The sequence below is a fragment of the Pteropus vampyrus genome, unplaced genomic scaffold, assembly GCF_000151845.1.
Source record: "Pteropus vampyrus isolate Shadow unplaced genomic scaffold, Pvam_2.0 Scaffold31, whole genome shotgun sequence".
NCBI lineage: Eukaryota > Metazoa > Chordata > Mammalia > Chiroptera > Pteropodidae > Pteropus > Pteropus vampyrus.
In genome coordinates this window covers 6,730,711-6,748,662 of record NW_011888812.1, presented here as the reverse complement: position 1 = coordinate 6,748,662, position 17,952 = coordinate 6,730,711, and the positions used below count along the sequence as shown (strand labels likewise).

At 34.8% G+C, this 17,952-nt stretch overlaps 1 long non-coding RNA gene across 1 annotated transcript in view; it reads left to right on the top strand.

The window, feature by feature from the left end:
* Positions 1–3,306: 3,306 nt before the first annotated feature.
* Positions 3,307–17,952, top strand: part of LOC111737777 — a 29,419-nt gene continuing 14,773 nt past the window's right edge. Inside the window, exons 1-2 of the long non-coding RNA XR_002779552.1 lie at positions 3,307–3,376; positions 6,675–6,763. This is a non-coding gene — a long non-coding RNA (uncharacterized LOC111737777). The remainder of the gene's footprint in view (positions 3,377–6,674; positions 6,764–17,952) is intronic.

The window sequence follows — 17,952 nt, the reverse complement described above, 5'->3', positions numbered from 1 at the left end:
GTCAGTGACCAATAAACTTAATATAGAAGTAATAACCAATGTGACTAGGAAAAGGGGCTCAATTTGAAGCATCAGTGATCCTTACTATAATGAATCACTAGACTACGTGGCTGAAAGAATGATTACCTGGGGTCCAATCATTTTTTGGATTATTGGGCCAACATGGAATATTCAGAAAAAAAATTCTGATCAGTTCAATTCCATTGAACAGACAGAATCGAGTGTTTACTCTGTATCAGGCATGGTACAAAGCTAAAAACAAGATGAAAAGATGGTCTCTGTCTTCTAAAAGCTTACAGTTTAGTGGAAGAGATATTTACAATATGGTAAGATGAATTAGTTAGTTCCTTTGTTCCGCATTTTTGTTGTACTATGTAGCTTTCCTTTGTAAGGTTTATCACTGTTTATATGTTTTAAATTAATTAATGCTGATTTCCCCCTACTAGTTTTTAAGCTTCCAGAAGGCAAGGGCTCTTATATTACTCACCACTGTATTTCAAGAGCCTATAAAACAGTGCTCAGTGAAAATACGTTAAAGGAATAGAAGTCTGTGTAACAAAATGAATAATTGAATAGGAAAGGTCTGTACAGAGTTTGGAAAGAGCATATGAAGGACATCAGATGCATTGGAGAAAAATCAGAAGAGTTCTCCAGAGGTAGAGATAACTCATCTAAGTCTTAGTGACTGAATAAAAGTTAATGATGCATTAAAATAAGACACAGTTATTTATACTAGTCAACATTCAATCCTGAAGGATTGAGAACTTCAAATGGGCTAGGAAGATTATGTATCTTAACTGAATCTTCTACTCAGTTCCAAGTTGCTTTAATATTTTTATAGTACATACTTTTGGGACAAGTCAAGTCACTATTTCCGGTTACCTTTAAATTGCACAAATGCACTGAGAGGATGATATTAGCACTATGATCTTGAAAAGGACCTGGGTCCAGAGAGGTGAGAAGATGCTTCTGGGTTACCCAAAACTCTTCAGTCATGGTGGCCAACATGGTGCTGAGATTGGTCATTAGGACAATATTTATGGTCACATTTTTATATTTTCTCATGTCAAACAATACTGTAAAATAAAAATAAAATAATATACTCTTTAAAAAAAAAACCAATATGGTAAAATCCCAGTATAATCTCACCTTCAGTGTTAACTATTGATAGTACATTTCTATAGAGATTTGGAAAATATTTGGTTTCAATAGCTAATGTTATTTCAAATATTATCTTGTTATCAATGCTATTCTATAACCTGCTCACAATGCTCTTGCTTTGATTTTGTTTTGTATCTTTTACTGAGTTTAGAAAAATATACATGTTCTAATTTAAAAATTTGAAGAAAAATAACTCTAAAAAGCAGAAAGTATCCTATGCTCCAAAGGTAACCACTTAGTATCATTTTGGTTGATATAGTTTCAAATATTTTTATATTATATATACACATGCACAGACACACATGTGTTTTTTCAAAAACAGGATTGTACTTCTCTTTAACCTGATTATTTCAAAAATATTGTACACATCTGTATCCCCACCAACTTTATATGAATGCCTTTTGCCCCATACTCTCATCAACACTCTTCAAAAATGGCACCCCATTATTGTTTTAATTTACATAGAATTTGTTTATTATTGATGTTCAGGATCTTATGACTATGTTATATTTTATCACCTGCAAATTCATTCTTCCTCTCTTTGGTCCATTTACTTCTTATTTAATTTTATCATTTTTCTTGTTATCTTATGGCATGTTTTACCTCTAACTATGCTAAACTTTTTCACTTAAATTAGAAAGATTTTCCCCCTTTTTATATTTTTCCATCACATTTTAATGGCCTCTGGTTTTATTATTTTCTGTAATAATATTAAAAATGTTTTTCAATGTAGTCCCAAGACTTAATGTCACACTAAAATTAACCATACCCTGAGTTCATAAAATAATTCTCCAATATTTTCTTCTAGGATTTTTAAGGCTTAAATTTTTTCCTTTTAAAGCTAACATCTCAATGGACTTATCTTTGGTGTAAGGTATAAGGTAAATATTTGGCTATTTTTCCTCAAGTATTGTCATGCCCAAATGTAATTTACACTAACTCTGTTTGTTATTTTTTTCATTCCATTATGTTTTATTTCTAGACTTTTAAAATTAATCTACTAATAGATTGTTTTTAAAACTGGTAGAATAGTACTAATTAATTGTGCTTCTTTTTTTTAATAACATTTTGAATGTATTTCTGAAATCTCTTTGTAGTATAGGTATGAGAAGGCAGGTTTAATGAGGCAGATGGAATTAAGAGCCTTAAGTTAATAACTTATTATTTTTCATAAAATGACTTAATTGATGGTACAGGATAAGATACATTTGGCTGCAAACATTTGGCTTACTCTCATTTTATCCTTGTGGAGTAATCTGAGTTGTATATGAGGATATTCCTGTCTGGTGGTTGACAGTAGCTACCTTAACTGTAAGTCCCGGGGCAAAGAGATTAGTAAATCAGCAAGTTATCATCTTGTCTGAAATTTCAGTGGTCACTGTTGACTTACAATGGTTGACTATCAATGAGCAGGCCCAAAGAGTCATATGACAGAGGGTCAAATTCCGGTGTCATGCCATCAGGTTGGAATGAAGATGGTAAGTATGACCAAGGTTTGGTTACTGTGACGGCTTAGGTGGGATTTTTTGTATTAGATAAGGCAGAATTGTTGGGCAAAGCCAAGGGTTCAAGAGACCTAAGTGAACAGTCCAGATGGGAAAGCCTGTGTTCAAGGTTAGTATATGTTAGGTTGACTTTTGAAATAATGCTGTGCTTGGATAATCTTTCAACCTGAAGGTCTTCACTTTGAATGACTAGGGACATGTGTGTGGATTTGCAGGCTTTGTTCGTTTGCTTGTTTTTTAAATTTGGACTATCTTAAAAGAACAACTTGTTTTGCCAAGTTATATAACTTCCAATGCATGACTACAAGAGTGTGGGCCAGGAAACCACAAGGGAATTCCATATTGAACCAGGCCTCATCCTTGTCTAGTTTGGAAAATGACCTGCTGGTTTTCCTCATTGACTTGTGCTCTTCCACATAATTTTGAGTGTCTGAACCAGATCTGCCTCCTATTACACTCAATGGACTGGCCGCTATGTGCTTTATATCTCAAAGTGCTCATTAAGTCAATTTCAGTGCTTTTTATGCCCCTGATGGAACCAGTGGGATTAGATCGCTGGAGGCTCTGAGGAATCAATGGCTGAATATGCAGTGATTGCTTCAACTCAGCTGTTGTTGAGTGATTCTTGTTTGTGCTTCAGGTTTTACAAACCATTCAGGATCCCTCTGGGCTGAGAAGGGCTAGAGTAATATCAGATATCACCACCAATGGTAATAACCTTTTATTTATCAAACACTTTGCTTCCAGGGAGCTGAAAGTGCTTTATAGAGGTTATCTCATGAATCCTCCTGACATCCCCATGAGGCCAGGAGCAAATATTCTGCTCTTCTGTGTTGGCAGGAGAGAAAACAGTAAGGATGGAAGGAAGTACACACAGCAATCTTTAGTGAGAGATGAGGATAAGTCTTAATCTAGCAGTGACACTGAACTTTTTGATAGGCAATGCACAAGCTCTCTTCCCATCAGTATAATTTTTATTGATGATGATGATAATGATGACGATGATGAGAGCTAATATTGACTGAACGCTTACTGTATGCCAAGTACTTCTTTAAGTACTTTGCTTGTATTAACAAATTGAATTCTCCTAACACTCCAACGAGACTATTACCATTATCATACCCATTTTAAAGATAAGCACAGCGAAGTAAAGAGGAATTAGGTGACTCGCTTGGATCAGAACTAGGAAGTTTAAGTCAGTAGTCAAACCAAGTTAGTTTAGCTCTAAATCTCAAACTCTTAACTAATATTCTGTGGATATTATACTATGTTAAGGTTGAAGTAAATGCAGTTAGTGATACATTTATTTGTGTTATGTATGCCCTCACCTAGTAGTCTCCTTTCAAAAAAAGGTAGTCTCAAGATAGTGGGATTTTCAGTAAATACTGATATTATTTACTGAGACATGTTCCTCCTGGAATACTCAAATAGAAAAGACAACAGCTATGATCTGACCCCCTTTCACATCAAATGATGGAACTTGCAGATTTTCAAAGCAAGTATGGACAGAGGAGGGAATTGAAATGTGTCACACGTCCTTGGTATGTTCTAAGTACAGTGCTAGGCACTGCAGGTAGATTTTCTCTTTTAATATTTCCAACAAATCTTAGAGGTAGGTAGTATGATCCTGATTTTGCTAATGAAGAAATAGTGAATTAGGCTTTGCAGGAGTAAGTAGCAGAAGTCAGATCAAGACCCAAGACTCCCTGGCTCCAAAATCTCTTCTCTTACCAACTGTACCTGTATCACAAGGGAAAGGAGTAGATAGAAGAAAGCCCAGGTTGTGACCTTAAGCAAAGTTAGTGCTGAGTGCATGAGAAAGAGAAAGAAGCCGAGCTGGAAGGAAAGTAATTAGTGGGGTGGAAGGCACAGCATCGTAAGCCTTGGAGGGAGAGGAAAGAACTTCAGCATGGGAGTGGTGAATGATGGTAACTGATAAGTCACGAAGACAAGGGACAAGTAGTGTCCTTTTGGCAGGTAAGTGGTCACTGTGACCTTAAACAAAGCAGTGAAATGGTGAGGAAAACTCATGTCACAATGCATATTATGTAGAATTGGAATAGAAGAAATAGATTAAGCAATCCAAGATAAAACCTAAAATGGGTTGATGCTGTGCTATACATACATCATCTCTGATTTTTGCGGTGGTCCTCCGAGACTCTATTATTACTATATTTCTGATGAGGAAACAGAGGGCCAAAAATTGGAAATAATTAGGTGAGATAATATAATTATTGTATAGCAAAGCCAGGACCCAAATCTAAGTTTCACTGATTCTGAAGCCCATGTCTTTTTTAACTTCTCCCTCCAGAAAGTAAGATTGCTCTTGGGTGAAGCTTGCCTGTTCCATACTCTTTTATTGCTTGCTGGTATTTACTACCCCTCCGTTTAAAAGGATTACACTTTCCTGCTCCAGTGATGTCAGGCTTGCCCATTTAATTGGTTTTGGCCAATTAATGTGACTTAGAGTAATTTGTTACTTTTAAACAGGCCATTAAGAACCAAGTCATAGATAATTGTGTTCTTTTTCCCCTCTGCCAAAAGACCAGCAACATTCCAGATGAAGGCTACTTAGATTCCAAAGTGAATATAAGCCACTTATAGTTTGGGGTTATTTGTTACTGCAGCATAACCTTGTCTATCCTGACTGATATATTGTCTATGACTGGGAAGAGGGGGAAAGTAGAAGCCAGAGGTGAAGGCAATTATAATGCAAAGGATATATACTTATTATTATCAAGTCAACTAGGTAAAATATCATGGGCTAAAACCTAACATCTCAAGAAAAAAAATCACCAGCTTGATAAAATACCCACTACAGAAGACTGTAGCTGAGAATACCCCCAAGATAATTCCAGACTTTAATGAAAATTATTACTCTGATGAGTAAAATAGATACCCTCATGTCATATTAAATATGCTGTTGAAAGAGATTTATTCCAAAAAGAAATAGTCCCTAAGCAATCTCAGAAACCCAATAGCAAATGAATATTTAATGTGACCATTTTTAAAACAGGATACTTGGCAGAGAAGGTATAGGCACAGGTTGGGGATAGGGAGGAAGCATTTCATCCTAAGTATAAAACATAAAAAAAAAAAAATTAAAAAAATAACTGCACACAGGTGTGTGTGTGTGTGTGTGTAGGCAAGATGTTAATTGAGCATTATAATCTCTCTCCCATGATTATTTTGTTGTTGTTGTTGTTGTTGTTTAAATGGCTCCCTTTAACTGGAAAGGTCACTTCGGTGAAATTCAGTTCTCTAGAGACCACAACAAGCCAAGATTTCTTTGAATAGAGACCAAACCACCTCTTAAGAGGACTGTGCCAAATCCAATAATTTATCTATGGGCTGTCTTCTTGGGATTATTGCTGAAGGGTTAATTGTGACCCTGATAACTTCCATGTATTGAGTACTCCTCATGTGCCAGCTTCTTCATTAAAATCTTTTCATGTGTGTTTTTTTTTTTCAGTTAATCCTTACCCAGCTGCTCACAAAGTCCTACATAACCGTGCCCTTGATTGTCTCTCCAAACTATTTTATGCTGGACTCTCTCATACTCGCAAACTGTATTGCAGTCTTCTTTCATCTTTCTTAAATATTTTTTCCAGACTCATGACATTGACACATTGAATTCTTTCTCCCATAAAATCTTTCTCAACTCCTACGTGTCAGTTTCAAGTTTTATTCACTGGAGAGGTCCCTCTTCATCACTCCATCGTCTAGCGTAGATACCCCCTGGCTAGACTCTATCTCAGACCCTTTGTGTACACTTCAAAATGCTTATCACAGTGATATTTGTCTGTTTACTTGAATCTTGTATGTTTCCCCAAAGAGAAAATAGACTCAATAAGTGTATGAGTTACCTCTAACTTTTAACCACTGAGTCCAAAACAATAGTGGGACTGTTGAGGTATTCAGTGATTATTTGTTGTATAAATAGATTTGAAGTATTCAATGATTATTTGTTGTATAAATAGATTTACTATTGTTTTTCCTTCTTTATAGACCATTCATGAAGAACCTGAGGCTCAGAGAAGAAAAGTGAGTTGTCTAAGGAGACTTAACTAAGTGGCAAAGAAAAGACCCCAAATCAGGTCTGTCCAATTCCAAGTCTCGTACTCTTGATGCTACAACATACATTTATTCATTCACCAGCTTACCAAATATTTGTTCATTGCTAGACATTGCTTTTTGGTGTTAAGAATATAATGGTCAGCAAAAACAAACAAACAAACAAACAAACAAACAAACAGAAATAACAAAGTTCCTACCTTCAGAGAGCTTATATTTCAGTGGTGCAGACAGACATTAATCGATGAATCAAGGAAATAAATATAAAAAATACAATTGTGCTAAATTCTATAAAGGGGAAGAATAAGGTAGGGCAGTTAAGAGATTTGACTTGATTTGGAGGGAGGCATCAGGAACCTATTCCCTAAGAAATGACAAGTAGATGATGATTTGAAGGAGAAGTAGATTTAAGATATGAAGGGAAAGTATGATATGATTTGAAGGAGAAGTAGATTTAAGATATGAAGTAGATTTAAGCTATGAAGGGAAAGAAGAGTGTTCAGAGTAGAAGGAAGAGGATTTGCTAAAGCCTCATAATGAGAGGCAGCCTACATCCAAAGAATTTTTTTTTAAATGGCAGTAATGTTAGAACCAAGGAAGCAGAGTAAATCTAGAGAGATAAGTAGACATGTAAGCCTTATTAAAAATTAAGGTCACCTACTGAAAGGTTTTAAGAAGAGCTCCTAATTAGATTTTCTAAAAGAAAAAAAATGTTCTGGTAACTATGTGGGAAAACAGATTGAGAGGATGCAAGAGCGGATATGGGTGGAACAGCTGGGCACCTAGCATAATAGATGTTTTAAATGAGTCTCTATTTTTCCATCAAAGCCGGAGAGCTATTTGCTGCCTTTGGTGCTTTATTTGTATTAATTGGTGTGCCATTTCTGCTATTATTGTCAAAACTCTCAATAAATAGAAACTTTTAGTGCCAGGAGCCTCATGTAGAATGTGACCCTTATGCCACAAATGGGAACAGTCCTGATCTTCCTAGACTTAACATCTAAAGTGGTGCTTCTCAAAGTGTGGTCCAGGGATCCCTGGAGTTCCCAAAACCTTTTCCTTTTCTTTCTTTTTGGCAGTGGGGGGAACCACAAGATCAAAAAGATTTTCATAATAATATCGAGGCATCGTTTTCCTTTTCACTCTTGTTCTCTCACAAGTATACAGAAGAATTTTCCAGAGGCCATGTATGTGTTGTGACACAGATTGAATGTTTAAGCAGATAAGAGAATCTAATTGGCTTCTATTTATCTAGACACTAAATGGATATGTGAAATAATAAAAGCTCCCACTTTTCTTACTACATTTTTATTTTGGAAAATATAGTTACTTTTCATAAATAGGTTGTTTATACTAATTATATGTAGTAATATGTAATTAATATCATTAGTTTATTATCTTAAGTGAATTTATAAATAAATAATTAAAAATTTTCCAGCTTTAATTTTTAATATAGTAAATATATATACATATATATATATATATATATATATATATTTTTTTTTTACACAAGTGAAGTTTTCTGGGGATCCTCAGTAATTTTAAGACTATGAAGGGGTCCTGAGGCCAAAGTTTGAGAACTGTGGATATAAAAAATTACTACACTGACACAGGAGACTATATACAATATATAACTTGATGGAAAAACTTTGCAACTTTAAAAGAGCAGTTAATATTGAATATTCTGTTACTAAGAGCTAGTCAAGGATGTTTGATTAACCAAGGGCATGTCTTTAGCTAACGTGAATTCTTGTAGAACGAATAATATATGGTAGTGTTTAGATGAATGTATTTATTTGTACTTTGTGTTATTACCCAAAAGGTGTATTGGATATATGGAAAGCATTTTTGGTGCCTAAGATTGTACCATGGCAGTGCCTAAATTCAGAATTTATATATAAAATGTTCCCAAGACATATTTCTTGAATAAATAATAAAATTCATTAATACTATAAAATATATGGTTTGGAAAGCTATGATATTGGGTTAGTCTGAGAGAGTATATGAAGCATAATGATAGATGGTCTTATAAATTTGCCAAGGTATCAGATCCTCGTATTCCTACACAGTGTAAATAAGAGCTAATTTTGACAAAGCTCAGTCTTCAAAAATAAAATGTATGTCTTAAACTTTCTGATATTTATAATCAAAGAAGAGGTGTATCTTGACTTTAGTTTCCTGGCAGTTTTTTAAGAAAAATAAAATAATATTTATACTTACGCACAAATAAATACAAACATACCCTCTTCAGGACTATTTAATTTACTTCTTCAGGCTTCTGGAATTATTGGGATACTGTTATATTGAGTTTTAATGAGTAGTTTAGGAGTTAGGTGAGATTTATTGGTTGGAGCTTTCATACTCTTTACACCAGAGAGAAATAAAGAAAAATGAAAATTAATAGAAGAAGTATTGGAACAATTGATATTTAAGGACCAAAGGAAAGTCCTCTGAAGTTTATGGGCAACATCACAATATTAAAAAAGAAAAAGTGCTAACATGTCCTTAAAAGAATTGCTTGTCTTTAACTCATCATGTGTCCTTATAGGTCCTCCATGAATGTCTGATGATCTCACGTGTGATCTCCTCACACTCTTCCCTCTAACCATTAGGGTCCATCATTCTCTGGCTTACCCCACTCTACTCAGATTTCAGGGCTTAGTTCATATATCTCATTTATTCATCTATTTTTCCATTTAATTACCCACTTGACCATTTGTGCCTTAGGATTTTTGTTGTTGCCTGTAGAGCACTTATTTATATGTCCATTGCTTCCAGTTATTATTTTATTCTGTTACTTGTGTGATGTATTGTCACGTATTATCTTAAGCCATTCTCAACTTGTTGGTTTTAATGCTACTTTATCTTCTTCTACTCAAGAAATTGATGCAGGACAGGGCAAATTTCCCCAAGTGACGGGGAGACCAAGCCTTGTACCGAGAGAAGAAGAGGGTCCTTTGGCGGAGAGTGAAGTAAGAATTCAACACATTCCAAAGTTAGAGTCAAAAGGAAAGTTTATTAGAAAAGAAGAAACATTCCACAGATAGAGTGTGGTCTTCTCTCAGAGACAGAGTGAAAGAGACCAAAAGATGTTTGGAAAGATAGTGAGTAGGAGTTGGGGAGTAGTGTTCAGGGAATTCAGTTTATACATCATCCTTTGGTTCCTATAAGTTATTGTTTAAAAAAAAACTTTGTTAACCCATTTCCTTTGATATGGACATACAGTGAGGAAGGAGAAGGGTATGTAGCAGTGAAAAGATAAGAATATGTAGCTTGAAAGGCCTGCTGGCAGTTCCCAGCCTTTAATCCTTAGATTCCCCATGGTTTTAGCCATAGGGAATGTCTGTTGGTTCCTGTTGCCCCTTCACAGGTGTGGGGAATGGGCTGCCAGCCATCCCAGCAGAAATATTCCTTTGTTCTGCAGGTGTCCTCCTGGCCTGGCTGCGGGGCTGATCAACACATTGCAGTCTCTGAATGTGGCTCGATTAACATTTTTAATTCTCTTGCCTCCTCCCTACATTATTTATATCAGAATATAAATTGGTATAAGTGATGTCATTTTAGATATAAACTTATGTCTCCAGTACCTAAGCAGTAAAAAGAACTTAATAGGTGGTCAGTTGTGGTTTATTAAATAAATGAACACATGAGTACCTTCTGCAGATGTTCATTTGAATGCTGGCTCTATTACTTAGCTGCTATATGACTTGAGTAAGTACAATACACCTCTCTATATATTTCAGTGTCTATACCTATAAAATGGATATGACGCTATCTTCCCTTCTATCTTCTTCTCAGGGCTGTTTTGAAGTTTAGTATTCCCAAAGGTTCTTTTTAAATACTAAATTACAATGTGATTGTAAGCCTTCTTGTAAAGGTTCCTTTCTCCTTATTTTATTTAAACAATAAATAACCAGATACTTTCTTTTTAAGAATTGATTACTGCTTAACACTTTTCCACTCCAGGGACGCTGTTGAAAGAACTGATTTTCTCAGTCACCTGTGGGGATATGGAAATAGCCTAGTTACCCATAAACTTTTATAGTAAAGGGGCTTTGTCTGTAACAAGGTATATCTCTCCTTCTCTCAAAGAAGCAAGTAGCTCAGATTAAATGTCCTCTACTGCCGAGTCAGTGACTGAGACTTTGTTGACTTGATTTTCAGAAAGTGCCTCAGCGTGGGTTTTAGGACACAGACTGGTAAGGGGTGTGCTGAGATTCTTCTTTCCTTATGTAATGATGATGGAAATAGCAGGAGTAGACCCAGCAGACAGTGAACACCCAAGCCTGACAATAATTTGAACTGTGCACAGTGCCATCCCATTAAAAGAAATGCTGAGGGCAAATGGGGAAAATATGCATCTAGTGTTTTGTGGGGAGCAGGTTTCTCTCTAATTCCTCCCTTTCCTCTCATTTCCTTGGAATTATCAGATTTTGAGGATCACGATTAACAGAATCTCCACAAACTTTTCATTGTTTCCAATGAACACATATACCACTCAAATTGAATTTACATGTTCCTTTTTGATAAATCAATCATTTCTTATTCTATGTGGCTGTTTTTTTCTGTATCTTTCTTATGCATTTTGTGTTTGTATCTACTCCTTTTCTGAGATATTTCTTGCATGTATGGGCTCTCATACTTTCCTGAGTAACCCTTTGAGAGGTTTGGCTGAGAGGGCATTCCTTTGTGATGTATCTTGAATTTGTAACTTCAGGGCATGATATAGTCAGTTCTTGATCAAGGGGGTAATTCATGCAGAATGGTTGAGGTGATTATCAGTATCTTAAAGCCATTATGTACTTGTTAGAAATTGTTTGTTGTAAAAGATGGAAACATAGTGGAAACTGATATTAGGCACTAAAGAGGATTTATTGACTCATAGATCTAGAAAGTCTACTGAAACATAAGCTTTGGCCAGGACCTATTCAGGGACTTAAATGATATTACCAAGGCACCGTCTTTCATAAAATCTCTCTTGCAAATTGTAGGCAAGATGATTCCAGATGCCTCAGACTTATGTCTTACCAGGTTAGCAACCCAGTGGAAGAAGATAGTCTTTCTCAGGAAATACTACAGAGAACTCCTACAGAAGACTTGCTCATATAGGTTAGATCATACATCTACTACTGAACCAGTTAGGGGGATATTCTGATTGGTCAAGCCTGCGTTTTGTGCATACTCCTAAGGGATTCTTCTCTACTCCAATAATAGATAATGAATTCCCCACTGGAAGTAGAGGTAGCAGAAAAGAGGATGAATGCTGAATCAATTAAAGTAACAGGTGTCCTTAACATATGGTCAAAGCAAAATATGGTGTAAACATATGTGGTAATTATACTCAATATTTAAAAACACATTTACAGGTCTTTAGTCAGACATCTTCCAAAAATGTCATAATGTCAAAATAATAATTAAAAAAACCCCAAAACATGAAAAAAAAATTATTGCACAAAATATGCAGAAGAATGTCTCTTTAAATAGTCTTTTCCTGAGTTAGGTGAGGTTTCACTTCCATATTTTAGAATGGGGTCTGAATAGGGCTGAAATTCAGTCACTGTTGCATCGGCATTTTGCCTCTCACTTCTCTTCTCCCAAAGCCTTCACCCTTGAAGCTATTACCCCCTGGTATTATTACCTATAGCTATATAATTTCTCCCACTGTCGTCCCTCTGGAAAGACCATTAGCAGAGAAATGACTGGTGTAGGATGGTTTGGCGGAATTAATTTTCCTGTACTTCATGTTTTCATGATTTTCCAGCAAGCTAGCCTAGGCAGAGGTGTAGGAGGGAAAGTGGAACTAGCTGTGCGATGCTTCTTGAGGCCTACTCTTAGAACTCCGTCATATCTGACTGGCTTAAAACAAGCCGCAAGCCCAACCTTGATTTAAGAGACAACTAAATAGATCGAAATTTTTGTTGGAAGAACTTCAAGGTCTTATTGAAAAGGTAGAGAATTACCATAAGTTTACTAAAATAGATGCCTTCCTTGTGTGGTTTCTTCATGATGCTTTCTGCCAAGAAATCAGTTTTTATTCTTTATTAAAAGTGCATTATTGGAGAGACTTTGGGTTTCTGGTTCTGCATGTAAAGAGCTTGGAATTTGCCACTGTGTCCTAACCAGAAGTAAAGAGCTGAACAGACTTAAAAATCTGTATCCCTTTTTGGATACATAACAGAGGGGAGGACGCAGGGCAGAGCACTGCTCCCAAGATTGGAGAGACAGGTGAATAAGGGCGTCATTTAACTGAAGCAGATTCACAGGCAGAAATCACTGCAGAAATCACCATTGGATCTAGTTCAGGGGTAGGAAAACCAGAACAATAATGGATGAATTGCCGTAGGTTTTGTGTGGACAACTCTGAGAGTTAAAAAACTCCAGGGGAACATAGTCATAGGAACATCCCCCACAATATTTTATGATTTACTTCTAGGAGCTCAATCATAGTCCCACAGGAAATATTTGAGAAAAATTCCTTTATGCTTTTTGCAGGTGAAGTGGGAAATAAACAATTTCGAAATAAGCTGGAGCACTCTGTTCATAACAAGGCCTGCTTTCAGGGAAAATAGTTAATCAGAGCTAACCTGGTAGACTATTATCAGAACCTAACTGACCTGGGGAGGTGAAACACCCAACTTCAGCATGCTCTAGCCATCTTGTCCCACTTAACGGGGGAGGAAAAAAACCTGAAAAACACGTGAAGTTTACAGTCCAAAGGCATAGGCTCGCTAAAAGACTGAGACCTAAACATAACACATGGAATACTTCCCCTCTACCCATACCTCATCACCATGTTACTGAAGGCATGTTTATGGCAGTTTCTTTTGCAAGACAATATTACAGGGCATAAAAAAAAAAGGAACCAAAAAAATCAATTTAAAGGAACAGAGCAAGCACTAGACCCAGGCATGGCAGGGATGTTGAAATTATCAGGCAGGGACTTTAAAACAACTATAATGAATATGCTAAAGACTCTAATGGATAAAGTAGACAGCATGAAAGAACAGATGGGCAATTCAAGCAGAGAGATGGACATCCTAGAAAAGAACTGAAAAGAAATGCTATAGATACAAAAATGAATGTAACAGAAATATAAAATGCCTTTGATAGGATTTTAGCAGACTGGACGTGGCTAAGGGAAGAAACTCTGAGCTAAAGGATATATTAATAGCATTCCCCAACAACAGAAAATCAAAGAGATAAAGACTGAAAAAAAAAAAACAACAGAATTTCTAATGACTATGGGACAACTTCAAAAGTATAATATATGCATAATGGGAATATGCATATAACCACTAAGAAAAAAGAGAAAAAGGAACAGAAGAAATATTTAAAACATAAATAACTGAGAATTTCCTCCAATGTGTCAGACATCAAATCACAAATCCAGGAAACTCAGAGATCACCAATCAGGATAATTACAAACAGCAACAACAACAACAAAACTCCCACTATGCATAGGTATATCATTTTTCAAATTATAGAAAATCAAAGATAAATTTCTAAAAGAAACCAGAAGAAGAAAACACCTTACCTATCGAGGAACACAATTAAGCATGACATTCAACATCTCCTCAGAAACAATGCAAACAAGAAGACAGTGGAGAGAAATATATAAAGTGTTAGGTGAAAAACACACTAAACTAAAATTCTGTGTACCTGCAAAATTATCATTCAAAAATGAAGGAGAAATAGAAATTTCTCCAACAAACAAAAATCAAATGAATTTGTTGCCAGTAGACTTGTCTTACAAAACTATTAAAAGAAGTTCTTTAGAGAGAAAGAAAATATTAAAGGTCAGCAACTCAGATCTACATAAAGAAAGGAAGAGCACTAAAGAAGGAATAAGTGGAGATTTAAAAAAAGGTGTTTTTTAAATTCTTATTCTTAATTAACCTAACAGATAACAGCTTTTTCGAAATAATAATAGCAATAATGTATTCTATTATGTATACTTAGGTATTTATCACATATATTTATACATAAATACATATATTTATATGTGCTTACATAAGTGAAATGAATAACAGAAATGATATGAGACTAGAGGAAGGAATTTGGATATTTTGTTATTATAAGGTTCTCACACTACTCGTGAAGTGGAATAGTGTTATTTGACAGTTAAATTGTATTAGTTGTAAATGTATATTGTAAACTTTAGAGCAACCGCTAACAAAAGTTTAAAAAAGAAATATAACTGATAGAAAGGAGAGAAAATGAAATCATATAAATTGCTCAACTAAAAACACAAAGGGCATAGAAGTAGGAGAAGACAAGAATAGAAACAAAGAATAAGGGCAATAAATAGAAAATAATAATGAATATGGTAGATATTAATCTAACTATACCAATAATCACTTTGTATGCCAATGATCTAAATGTATGAATTAAAAGACAGATTGTCAGAGTGGATCGAAAAAACATGACCCAACTATATGTTGCCTACAAGAAACTCACTATAAATGTAAAGACACATATGGATTAAAAGTGCATGGATAGAGAAAAATATGGCATACTAACAATAATCAAAAGAAAGCAAGAGTAGCTATATTAATTTTAGACAGAGCAGACATCAAAGTAAGAAAATTTATCAAGGTAAAGAAGGGCATTACACAATGATTAAGGGGTCAATTCTCTAAGAAGACAAAATTTTTTGACATGTATATATTTTAAGAACAGAGCATCAAACCACAAGGGGCCAAAACCGATAGAACTGCAAGAGGAAAATAGATGAATCTACTATTATAGCTGGGAATTTCAACACCCCTCCTAGAAATGAACAGATTCAGCAGGCAGAATCAGTAAGGACATAGTCGAACTCAACAACATCATCGGTCAACTGGATATAATTGACATCTATTGAGTACTTCATCCAACAACAACAGAATACACATTTTTATTAACTTTACATGGAACATTCACCAAGATAGACCACATTTGGGCTATAAATGTACTTTAACAAATTTTTTAAAAAGTAGAGATCATATGTCTGCTCTCAGATCACAGTGGAATTTAACTAAAAATTAATAACAGAATGATAACTGGAAAATTCCAACAAATGTGGAGATTAAATTACACTCTGCTAAATAACTTAGCGGTCAAAGATGAAATCTCAAGAGAAATTTAAAAATATATTTTTAAAAAATGAAATGAAAATATATCAAAATTTGTGAGATACAGCAAAAGTAGCACCTAAAGGAGAATTTACAGCATTGAATGCCCATATTAGAAGAGAGAAAAGATAGAAAATCGGTAACTGACGTTTCCACCTTAGGAAACTAGAAAAAGATGAGCAGTGAAAATCCAAAGTAAGCAGGAGAAAAAGGTATAAGATCTGTGTCTAAATTAATTATTTTTGCATGTAGATGTCCAGTTGTTCCAGCATCATTTGTTGTAAAGACTATCTTTGCTCCATTATATTGCCTTTGTTTTTTTAGTCAAGGATCAGTTGACTCTATTTATGCATGTCTATCTCATTTCTCTCTATTCTATTACATTGATCAATTTGTCTATTCATTTGCCAATACCATACTCTCTTGATTATTACAACTTTATAGCTAAGTCTTGAAGTTGGGTAGTGTCAATCCTTCAACTTTGTTCTTTGATATTGCGTTGGCTGTCTTGGGTCTTTGCCTTGCTGTATAAACTTTAGAATCAGTTTGTTGATATCTACAAAATAACTTGCTAGGATTTTTATTGAGGTTGCATTGAATCTATAAACGAAGTTGAAAAGAAATAATATCTTGACAATTTTGATTCACCGTATTCATGAACATGAAATAGCTCTCCATTTATTTCCTTGTTTGATTTCATTCATCAGAGTTTTATAGTTTTTCTAATATAGATCTCGTACATGTAATGATGGACACATGCCATTACACATTTTCCAAACACGTAGTATATACTACACGAAGAGCAAAAGTTAAGGTAAATTATAAACTTTGGGTAATTATGAAGTGTCAATATAGGCCCATCCTTAGTAAAAAATCTGGCAAGTGATGTTGATAATGGGGAAACCATACATGTATGAGGGCAGGGAGTATATAGAAAATCTTTGCATTTACATCTCAAGTTTGTTGTAAACCTAAAACTGCTCCCCCAAAAAGTGTTTATTTTTTAAAAAGTGCATTACTGAATTTGTGGTTTTACCACAGTTACAATAAAAACAAGGGTTGGAAAAAAGCTAGATATTCAAGATTGGAATTTCATTTTAATTTTTCCATAACATAATGAAGGATCAATTATTCAATATTCAGTCATTCATTTGTAAGCAATTGATTTTCAAAGGCTTGTTTTATTGAATTGCTTCAAGTATTTATAAAATTATTATAGTTTTAAAGTTCAGTCCTTTCTTCAATTTGATTTCTTTGTGAAAACATATCTGTAATCTATCACAAATCAATGTCTTTGCCCAATATTTTTTCAGTGCACTATTAGGGGGAAACAATAACTAATTCAGTGCAGCCGTTTATCATTTCACTACCCATCCACCTCTGGCTGATCAAGCACTGCTGGAAAAAATAACAAAGTCATGCAGATAAGTATCACTGGGAAGGCGTGGACTCCAATCTCTTCTGTACAATCAGTGTTGTGAAGTGATCCTAGGTTCACTGAGTCACTCATCTAATAGCTGTTTCCTGAGTGCCTACTATCTGACAAGCACTCTGCTAGAATGCTATTAGGAACACAGACGTTCACAAGAATATAATAGTTTCTCCTTTCATAGCGGTTGTCATCTAGTTTATTGAATGAGAAAGATGCAAAACAAATAATCACACTGATATGTGTAAAGTAGCAACAGTGACACATATTATGGAGGAATGGTAGAGGAGGATGATAACTGTTAAAGAGAAAATTCATCAAATACATGGAAATCAGGGAAGATTACCCCAAGGAACACTGCCACTGTCTCAATTTTCCATAGTAGTTATCTCAAACTTCTTATAATTTTTACAATCTCTCTTAGACTTTACGCTTTATAAAGACAACATAAAGCATAAGAAGGAAACTCAAATAGCTATCTACTACAAAATTCACAAACTTGTGTTTGGTATATTTTTAGTTCCTATGATACTGAAAAAGAATGTCCTTTTTTATTTAAATCTAATCTTGTCCAGTTCTCTCACACATCTCATATTTTTCTTATGATCTTTATTTTCTACTTTCAAAAATTCAGTTTAATTAACATATGATAAATTGAACATTCAAAGAC